We start from the raw sequence: 10,416 nt of genomic DNA, 5'->3' as shown, positions 1-10,416 counted from the left end.
AAATCGACATTGCCAGGTCAAATTTGGGGTAATGTGGACGCAATTCGATGATATTGGCCTCCAGGAGCTATCCCAGAGTGCTTCATTGTGACTGCTCTGGACAGCACTTTGAACTCAGATGCACTAGCCAGGTACACAGGAAAAGCCCCAGGAACTTTTCATTTTAATTTCCTGTTTGTCCAGCATGGCAAACTCAGCAGCACTCAGCAACACAGGTGACCATGCAGTCTCCCGAGAATGTTTCTACGTTCCCCCTATCATCTCCATCCCTGAGGTTATCGCAGATTAGAAATAGAAAAAAACACACTCACGATGACATGCTTTCCAAGCTCATGCAGTCCGCCCGCACTGCTAGGGCACAGCGTAATGCATGGAGGCATTCAGTGGAAGAGGCCAGGAAAGAATTGCTGTGTTTGCTTTACGGCAAAAGTATCATGCCTCGCTAGCGATCCTGCCTGAGCCAGGTTGCTGTGTTAGCCTTGGGCGGGGGCATGACCGCTTTGTGAGCAGGAAGGCCTTAGATATAGACATTGCATTAGGTAGCTTTTTCTGACTCCCCTCCTGCATTTTTAGTCTTAGAACAGACCGTGCTGTGAAATTTTACTTTGAATTATATCAATTATGAGTTAAATAATATGGAAGCTCTCTCTAAGTTATAGTCCTGGGTTCCTTATCCTTTCAGCTGCTCTGGTTAGGGGTGGGGAAAAATTTTCATGAAGCCTTTTATAGGGACTAAATGCTATCTAGGACTCTGAAATAATCTTAACGTGGCCCATAGAATGCAATCCTTCGTTCTGGATTTGTCATTCCACAAGTTGAACTGCTCCTTACTACTGTCCAGGCTTCATGAGCCATGGGAGCAAGGGGCAGGCTGGGGTAGGTGCGACCGCGCGGTAATGCCGGCTGGGAGAGCAGCCTGAGGCAGGAGCAAAGGGAAGAGCTGCATGTGTGCCTTCAGGATCCAGTATGCATAATTTCAAGGCAAAATTGTATATGCTATATAATTAGCAGGGGACAGAGATTTTATTACAAAAGTCATTGTCATTAGTGAGCTGGGCTATGAAAGCAGTCCAAGTTTTGGTCTCCCATGTTTAAGAAGGATGAATTCAAACTGGAACGGGTACAAAGAAGGGCCACTAGAATGATCCGAGGAATGGAAGGCCTGTCGTATGAAAGGAGACTTGAGGAGCTCGGTTTGTTTTCCTTAACCAAAAGAAGGATAAGAGGAGTTATGATTGCACTCTTTAAATATATCAGAGGGATAAATACCAGGGAGGGAGAGGAATTATTTCAGCTCAGTGCTAATGTGGACACGAGGACAAACGGATATAAATTGTCAGTCAGGAAATTTAGGCTTGAAATTAGACGAAGGTTTCTAACCATCAGAGGAGTGCAATTCTGGAACAGCCTACCGAGGGAAACAGTGGGGGCGAAGGACCTCCATGACTTTAAGATTAAGCTGGATAAGTTTATGGAGGGGATGGTATGATAGGATAACGGGTTTAGTCAATAGGTCAATAACGTGCCACACTGGTAATTAGTACAAAGGGTCAATGTTGGGATATTGTTAGCCTTTTCCAGAGGGTCTGGCTGGAGAGTCTTGCCCGCATGCTCGGGGTTCAGCTGATCGCCATATTTGGGGTCGGGAAGGAATTTTCCTCCAGGGTAGATTGGCAGTGGCCCTGGAGGTTTTTTGCCTTCCTCTGAAGCATGGGGCAGGGGTCGCTTGCTGGTGGATTATCTGCTACTTGAAGTCTTTAAATCATGATTTGGAGCATTCAACAGCAGAGTCAAGGGAGAGAATTAGTTCAGGAGTGGGTGGATCGGCTTATGTGGCCTGCATCTTGCAGGAGGTCAGACTAGATGATCATAATGGTCCCTTCTGATCTTGAATTCTATGATTCTATGATTTATTATTTGCATGCACTCTAGGTAGAATGAGTGTGGTTGGTGTCAGATGCAGCTGTACTGAATGGCAGAGGCAGTAGTTAGCTGTGCTCAGTAGAGATGTGTTTGTGAGATCTGCGGTCTCCTTTGAGGTGTGTGACACAGCTGAGATTGTGATACAAGGAGTTCTAGGTACTGCATCCTCTCACATATGTAAGGAAAAGGAAGAGCTGGGTGTATACCTTCGGGCTGCAGTATGTATCATTTTTATGCGGAATTGTACAGGTAATGTCAATAGCACAGCATAGTGCTTTTGTTACAAAGGATATTGTCAGCAATGAGTGGAATATGAGAGGATTCTTTGCTGTGTATGGAACACCAACAGACCCAGGTCATCGGCAGGCAGGATCGAACCTGGGGCCTCTGGAGCTTAGTGTATGAGCCTCTACTGCATGAGCTAAAAAAACAGCTGCTTGTTAGCTAAGGCTGTAGAGCAGACTCGTTTTATTTCTTTTTCTCTAAGTGGTCTCAGTGCCACTAGATGGGACTCAACACCACACCCACGAGGTGTGTGGGCTACTTGTACATTTCTAATGATCTATAAATGCTTCCTATTAATAATAAATTCAATGGCAGTGATGTAAGAACATAAGTATGGCCATATTGGGTCAAACCAATGGTCTATCAAGCCCAACATCCTGTCTTCTGACAGTGGCCAGTGCCAGATGCTTCATAGAGAAAGAACTGGACAATTCCAGCCCCTTGCCTTCACTAACAGGACCAAGTACTGATTTTGCCTCAGATCCCTAAGTGGCCCCCTCAAGGATTGAGCTCATAACTTGGGGGGTATTAGGCCAATGCTTCAACCACTGAGCTATCCCTCCCACACATACACACACTAAGCTCTGCTCGAGCTAGCATGCTAAAACAGTGTAGCCAGGGTAGCTTGGGCTAGCCATCTGAGTACAAACCTGCCTGGACCCCCTGGTTATGTACTGCATGACTAGCCTGAACCACTACCTGTGCTAACCCGGCTACACTGCTGTTTTCAGTGGGGGCTACAGAATGGTTACATGGGAGACCTTACAGCGGCTTTGCAGTACAACTGTGTCGCTGTTAGGTCTGTAGTGTAGACACAACCTTAGATTCTATCCCTGCCTCTGCCACAGACTTCCGACGTGATGCTGGGCAAGTCATATAAGCCCAAACTTTCACAAGTGGCTACTGTCTCTTTCTTGTTTTCTGCATACTCAAACTGAGACACTTGGGGTCTGATTTGCAGAAATGTTGGGCATTCTCAGCTGCAACTGAGGTTAAGAGGACTGATGCTTTGAACATATAAAGTGCTATAACATAAGTACTCTGAAAAATCAGGTCCTAGGCTTCTCACGCAAAATTATTTGTCATTTTTGACAATTTTGGCCTCAGTTCCTGTACTCACTTCCTCATATGTAAAATGGTGATAATAATATCACCTCATATCATTGTGGTGTTGTGAAGATAAATTCATTAATGTGTGCAAAGCACTAAGATACTACAATGAAAGCACCATAGGCAAGCACATGAGGAAATCGTTTGTTCTGTACTGTGAGGCACTACAAAGTCTACATCAGCCACAGTAGATAAAATGAACTCATGGCTTTATCTACAGCTACATCAGTTCAGTAGTACTTTATGGTCATGACAAGCTAAAAAAGGTCTAAAAAGAGACAGAACCCTTGGGTCTCTCTAACAGGTTGATTTCTTCACATAACTACTGGAAAGACTGTCAGATGCACTTTTAAACTTGCCTTGAGTTAAGAAACTCTTAGGAATTGGCAAACAAGCAACTAAATGTTCATTTATAATACCTGCCACTGACGACATCTTGAAACAACTGGCAGATATTTGGGGGAAGGTGAAAAAAAAATAAAAGTAAGCTATGCAATTTTGGGCTGAATCTATAAACTATCAAAACGTAGTTGAATGCAGTATAATGGACTATTGTTTCAGTTGTAATAGATGTCAGTGAGACCACACGGTGTCTAGCACAATGGGGTCCTGGTCCATGACTAGAGCTCCTAGGTACCACAGTAATAGGAAAAAATAATAATAATAAAATAATGCAGATCCTAGGTGAAATCTTGACACTATTGAAGCCAAAGGTAAAACTTCAATTGACTTCACTGGGGCCAGGATTTCAGCTCAGCAGTCTTTGTACCTAGGCTGCTTGTTATTGTTTATCATTTCCATAGGGGTATGTTGATACTCATGTTCCAGGAATATCTCCTGTTACTGAGATGCTGTTGGTATCCGAATAACTCTGGTCTAACTAGAGTCAATTTATTTTGGAAGCACTAAATACATAGTTCATAGGGAGTTTGAGATGCACTAATTTTGGTTAGCCACAGGAATGGCAAGAAGTCTGATCCTCAACACTAGAAGTCCCCATCAATTGGCATCTGCTTACCTGGGTTTCTCACCCTGTTCTTAACAGAGTATATATACACGTTACTTAAAATCCAAACATACCTGCTTGCTGGGAGCTGGTTTTAATAGTAACTCAGTAAGAATAACATCTGCCTCCCAACTTGGCTATTCCTAAAGTTTCTCTGTGAATATCCCTGCCCCTAATTCCCTCTAACACACTTAGATTTGAGCTAATTGGACTTATCCTGATTTAACCTCACAGTGACAGTTATTTTGCACTTTTTTTCAGAGTTCAAGTCCCTGATGAAATGTGCTAATGTGCATAGCCATCATCTTGGCTAATACATCAAGGACTTCTAGGACTGAAAGACTGAGTGTCAACAGCTTGCTCTACAGAGTCAGGCTTTGTAGCAATGCACTGTAATAGACTCACGTTCTCTGTGGATCAAGCTCGAAGGGTGATGTGTAACACACTCTGATCTGTGGGTATTTAGGGTTGGAAATACCATATTACACCAGGATGCTGAGTTAGACTAGTAGTTGCTCTATGAGAGAGTTGATGAGAGAGGACAGGTAGCAAAAATCAGTTTTAAAGCATAAAGTGTTTACATAAATGATTAAAAATGTTTGTTTTCTCCCTTTGCTAAATAATAATGTGTAAAAAAATTCTCAGAACTTGCATCCCTCTTCATGACCCCTCCCAACACTCTTGCCTCCTCCCTTCCTTCTTGCCCTCTTCATTAGATCCCTTCCCTACTGCCTTTCTTCTCTGGGCAGGTCTACACTACAGCTAGGATCAACGCTCTGAGATCGATCCACCGGCAGTCGATTTAGCGGGTCTAGTAAAGACCTGCCAAATTGACTGCAGATCGCTCTCTAGTCACCCCCTGTACTCTACCCCTGACGAGAAGTGTAAGGTGTAGACCCTGTGGTAACTCGACCTAAGGGATGTCGACTCCAGCTATGTTACTCAGAGTCGACATCCCTTAGGTCGAGTTACCACGGTAGTGTAGACATAGCCTATGTCTTTCTAGAGTGGGAGGTTATTAGGGCGAGGACCTTGTCATCCTACCTGTCTGTTAAGCACCTAACATTCAGTTAGTGTTGTACAAACAATGGATGGTCACATAATGTAATATAGCAGTATTTACATTTTCAAACTGCAATGGTTCATAACACTCAAAAGATCCCTGTGAGGAAGGTAAGCAAGTATGACCTCCATTTCCCAGAAAACTAACGACTTGTCTACACAAACCTTTAGTTCGCAACAAGTTTTGGATTGAATCTGCTCGGCACTAGCCTGCCTCAGATTAGCTGTCCATGTTTACTCTGCTAATGCATGTTGACAGTTCATTAGAGTGGTTTGATCTAGTCCTCTTTGAAATGGGCCTACCTCAAACCACTCTAATGACTGTTAACTCATGTCAGCTGGTTGCAGGTGGATAGTTAGACCACGGCAGGCTAGTGCACAGCAGATTTGCGCCGCAGTTTGTGACTAACTAAATGTTTGTGTAGATAAGCCCTACAACATAGGCCAACATTTTCCAAGTTAGGCAACTAAATCTATATTTTGGCCTCTAAAGCTTTAATTTAGATGACAAGAAATGGAATGACCAATGGTTATAGAAACTGTCTCCTTGCACAAGGCAGTCATTGCTCCCGGTTCAAAATAAGGGTAGGCATGTTCAGTCAATTGAATAATCTGATTGACTGAACATTTGTACTGTATATAACATAGTGCTTTATGCTGAGTATTAAGAATTAGTAAATCTGGGTTTATACAGTACAGAATAATGAAATGATTCCTTGTTAATTTTTCCATTACAGTATGTGGTGGGAAAATGCTATTAAAAATATTGGCTTCACTATATTTATTCAATAGCTCCAACACTACCAGAATACTTGGCCTGAGAGGAAACATCTTGTTTACAATAATTTTGAGTACAGCAGCTAGAAGTCTCATGAAATGTACATCTAGTTTTATAATAAGGAAGCATTCATAATATCCTTGTAATATTTATTAATGTAAAATATATAGTTAACTTTTATGAAAGAGCTATTGTATGCTTGGGTTTACAATAAACAGTTAAAGTTATTAAAGAAGAGTTGATGCAGTTGATGCAAGTGGAATGTTTGCTTAGATTTGGCAAGAAGAAATATTGTAAATAATTCAAAGGGTGTAATTTGATTCTAGATTTTTCTGGGCTATGTGGCATATGGCCCTTCTGTTTTTGTTTTATTTAGCTTTGCTGCCTCCATTACGTAACTGTTCTTTTTAGTCTGTAATTAAACTGCAAGGTCATCCAGGAATTAAGCTCAGATGAAGTCCATGTAATGGAAACAAGTCAGACTGGACCATGCAGTGTTACATCACTCCTTCTTTCTAAATCATCTGGCGCTAAGGAAAAGAGAGGGAGGGAAAGAGGAGCCAGCCACATTGAGAAGACCAGAGTAGGAAAGGCTTAATGTGAGCTTGCTCTTGAATGGCATAGATTCCCCATCACACAATGTAGATAAAGGAGACAGTATAGGGATACAACAGGTGGCTTATTGTCTGCAGACACAGAAATATGAAACACAGACTGATTTATAACAGAGGTTATTTACATTGAATGATCTTTGATAAATTTGTGTATATACTTGCTTTTTTGAATACAGTACAGTTAATTAAATGTGCACCTGTCTTTGTATTTGGCCTTGATTATCCCTTGACTAGTTCAAAAGTGGGACCAGGCACTTAAATAGGATAGACTAAAACTTTATTCTAAGAGGGTATCCTAGTTCTTTCTGCGGTTTGGGATTTTTCCTGCCTGCTTTTGTTCTATGTAGTTGAGTTTCAGTTTTTAATGACTTTTTATCCTTTATCCTTGTTATAAAATCTTCAGCACCCTACCCTAGGGACAACTTCAATGACCACATGAACTCAAAGTAGGGAGATGACTCTGCCACATATTCTGAACATATCACATTGCTTGTTTCTCTGTCCTGACTCTTTGTGAGTGTCATGGCATGGGACTAAGCAGAACCTGCATAAACTAAGGCAGCCACTTTGTAGCTGATTGGTAATGCTGTGACATTATCAGTTCTGTGCTCTTCTTGTGAGAGTCAGTGTGGTCTGCAGGAATGAATGATGGGTTAGGAATCAGGTCGTCCTGACTTCTATCAGAGCTTGGGCACTGGGTAGACCTGGCCAAATCATTTATCCTCCCACTTCAGTATCCCCATTTTAGTGATAGGGGAAATAATGCTTACTCACCTACCTCCTAGGCATCTAAGAATTAATTAGTTAATGTGTATAGAGTGCTTTGACTATATCCGTACTAAATATTATTACATCATTTCTAAAGAGGAATATTAGTGAAAACGCCTTTTGCATTTGAGATGCTCCTATTATTTGTAGTTATCTTTTCATTTAGAAATCCTCAGGTGAATGGTACTATATAAGTGCCAAGTGTTATTTATTAGGCACATATATTCTGTAATTACTTTGCAAATATAATCATTTTATTTGACATTACAGAGTACTTCAAACATTAATTGCCATGTAACTTCCAGATTTCAGATCTGATACATAAACCTAATCATCAGTCATTAAGTATTAAAGAGGAGAGTAATGGAAATACATCGAGTCACTGCATATCACTGATTAAGTCTAATTCCTAGAAATTCCCAAAAGCCTTTTGAGACATTGAGATTCAACTCTAAGTGTCCATTATCAATTTAGGCCTGAAGAACTGGTTGAATAGTTTAACCCCTTGGGGCACCATGACTCTTAGACCCAAAGAAATGCTCCTCTTTAGGAGTAATATAATAATATAGATTGGCCTCATCCTTAGATGAGGCCATATCTGATGTCAGATGTGGATCATTTCATGGGTGTGTTCACCACCAAGCAGACAGTTAAGCATCACTTGCAGGTACAAATTATATCTTGAGTCAGGAGTGCTTGCTTCAGGAGATAAGAACCCACACACGTCTACCACTATTCTTTTCCAGTTCTGAAAATGACAACCTATCAATCAATGTATAGGCCAATTACCTTCCCAATGCACTCACTTATCAGTGCCGAACAATATTTTCCAACCAGGTAAGACTCACCATGGCAAGCCAAGAGCCATGCCACCACTGGCTATTCTGCTAAGCCATATTTAGTGGTACAAAAGAGGGTGTAGATACCACACTTCTATAAATATATGGGGCATGGGGTGACGGAAGCTCCCTAAAAGAGGCGGGGGGGCCACCAGTGCCTGAACCATGATCCCACCCCCTGCACTGCTCCTTCCCCCGAGGCCCCACCCTCACACTACCTCCTCCCCCCAAGACCTTGCCTCCCTCTTGCTCCTCTCCGCCCCCTCTCTCCCATTGCTTGCCCTTATGGAGAGCATAACCCCCCCACTTTTAAAAGAGACAATGGCCCTCTGCCCCCTCCCCCATTCCAGCACCCCTGTGGGTCAGATCAGTGGTCCATTTTTTCAATGTCCTTTCCTCTTATGGTGGCCAGTGCCAGAAGTTTCAGGAAAAGGTGCAACCCGCCCCCTCCACTCCATTGTTGACAATTATGCTATAACATATATATGGGGAAGTTTCCTCCTAATCCCAAGTCCTATGGTTTATGTCAGGACTGACTCAAACACGTCTGAGGGCCCCTAGCAACCCAGTCAATTGGTACTGTTATATGTTTCTTCTACCCTTTTGTATATATACTCTAAGTGATAACTGAAAGTTTCATAAGGCAAACAATACCTGGTCTACACCCAAGCCCTAAAATACAACCGCATTTGCTCCAATCCCTCAGACAGAGACAAACACCTACAAGATCTTTATCAAGCATTCTTAAAACTGGAGAAGTGAGGAAACAGATTGACAGAACAAGACAGGTCCCCAGAAGTCACTTGCTACAGGACAGACCCGACAAAGAAAATAACAGAACACCACTGGCCATCACGTACAGCCCCCAGCTAAACCCTCTCCAGCACAGCATCAACGATATACAACCTATCCTGGAAAATGATCCCTCACTCTCACAGACCAGGGAAGGCAGGCCAGTCCTCACTTACAGACAGCCCCCCAACCTAAAGCAAATACTCACCAGCAACTACACACCACACCACAGAAACACTAACCCAGGAACCAATCCCTATAACAAACCCCATTGCCTACTCTGTCCCCATATCTACTCTAGTGACACCATCATAGGACACATCAGCCATGCCATCAGGGGCTCATTCACTTGCACATCTACTAATGTGATATATGCGATCATGTGCCAGCAATGCCCCTCTGCTATGTACATTGGCCAAACCGGACAGTCTGTACACAAAAGAATAAATGGACACAAATCAGACATCAGGAATGGTAACATATAAAAGCCAGTAGGAGAACACTTCGGTCTCCCTGGATATTCAGTAACAGATTTAAAAGTAGCCATCCTTCAACAAAAACCTTCAAAAACAGACTTCAAAGAGAAACTGCAGAGCTACAATTCATTTGCAAACTTAACACCATAATTTGGGCTTGAATAAGGACTGGGAGTGGCTGGCTCACTTCAAAAGAAATTTTCCTTCTCTTGGTATTGACACCTCATCAGTTATTGGGAGTGGACCACATCCACTCTGACTGAATTGGCCTTGTCAACACTGGTTCTCCACGTGTAAGGTAACTCCCTTCTCTTCATATGCCAGTATATATTTATGCCTGTATCTGTAATTTTCACTCCATGCATCTGAAGAAGTGGGCTTTTTACCCATGAAAGCTTATGTCCAAATAAGTCTGTTAGTCTTTAACGTGACACCGGACTCCTCGTTGTTTTTGTGGCTACAGACTAACATGGCTACTCCTCTGGTACCTGGTTCACTACTGTCAGCTCACAAAATGGAGACTGTTTAACCCTTATTAAATAATAATAACCCACTATTTATATTATGGTAACCTCTAGGGGCCCCCAGTGAGATCAGGGATTCATTGTGCAAGTGGATTTGCATATATAACGGACCTCCGCTGGAATTCAGGGTTTTGGATCCATGTGTGGTCCCGTGTTAACGCAGGTACCATGTTATAGTGGGGACCGCGTTACCATGGATTCCAATGAAGGTAATTAAATTTGGGATCCATGTGCGGTCC

Source organism: Mauremys mutica, unplaced genomic scaffold (assembly GCF_020497125.1).
Source record: "Mauremys mutica isolate MM-2020 ecotype Southern unplaced genomic scaffold, ASM2049712v1 000085F_np12_subseq_1:107295_obj, whole genome shotgun sequence".
In the NCBI taxonomy this organism is placed as follows: domain Eukaryota; kingdom Metazoa; phylum Chordata; order Testudines; family Geoemydidae; genus Mauremys; species Mauremys mutica.
The sequence above is the reverse complement of the archived record's forward strand: the minus strand, read 5'-3'. Positions refer to the sequence as shown.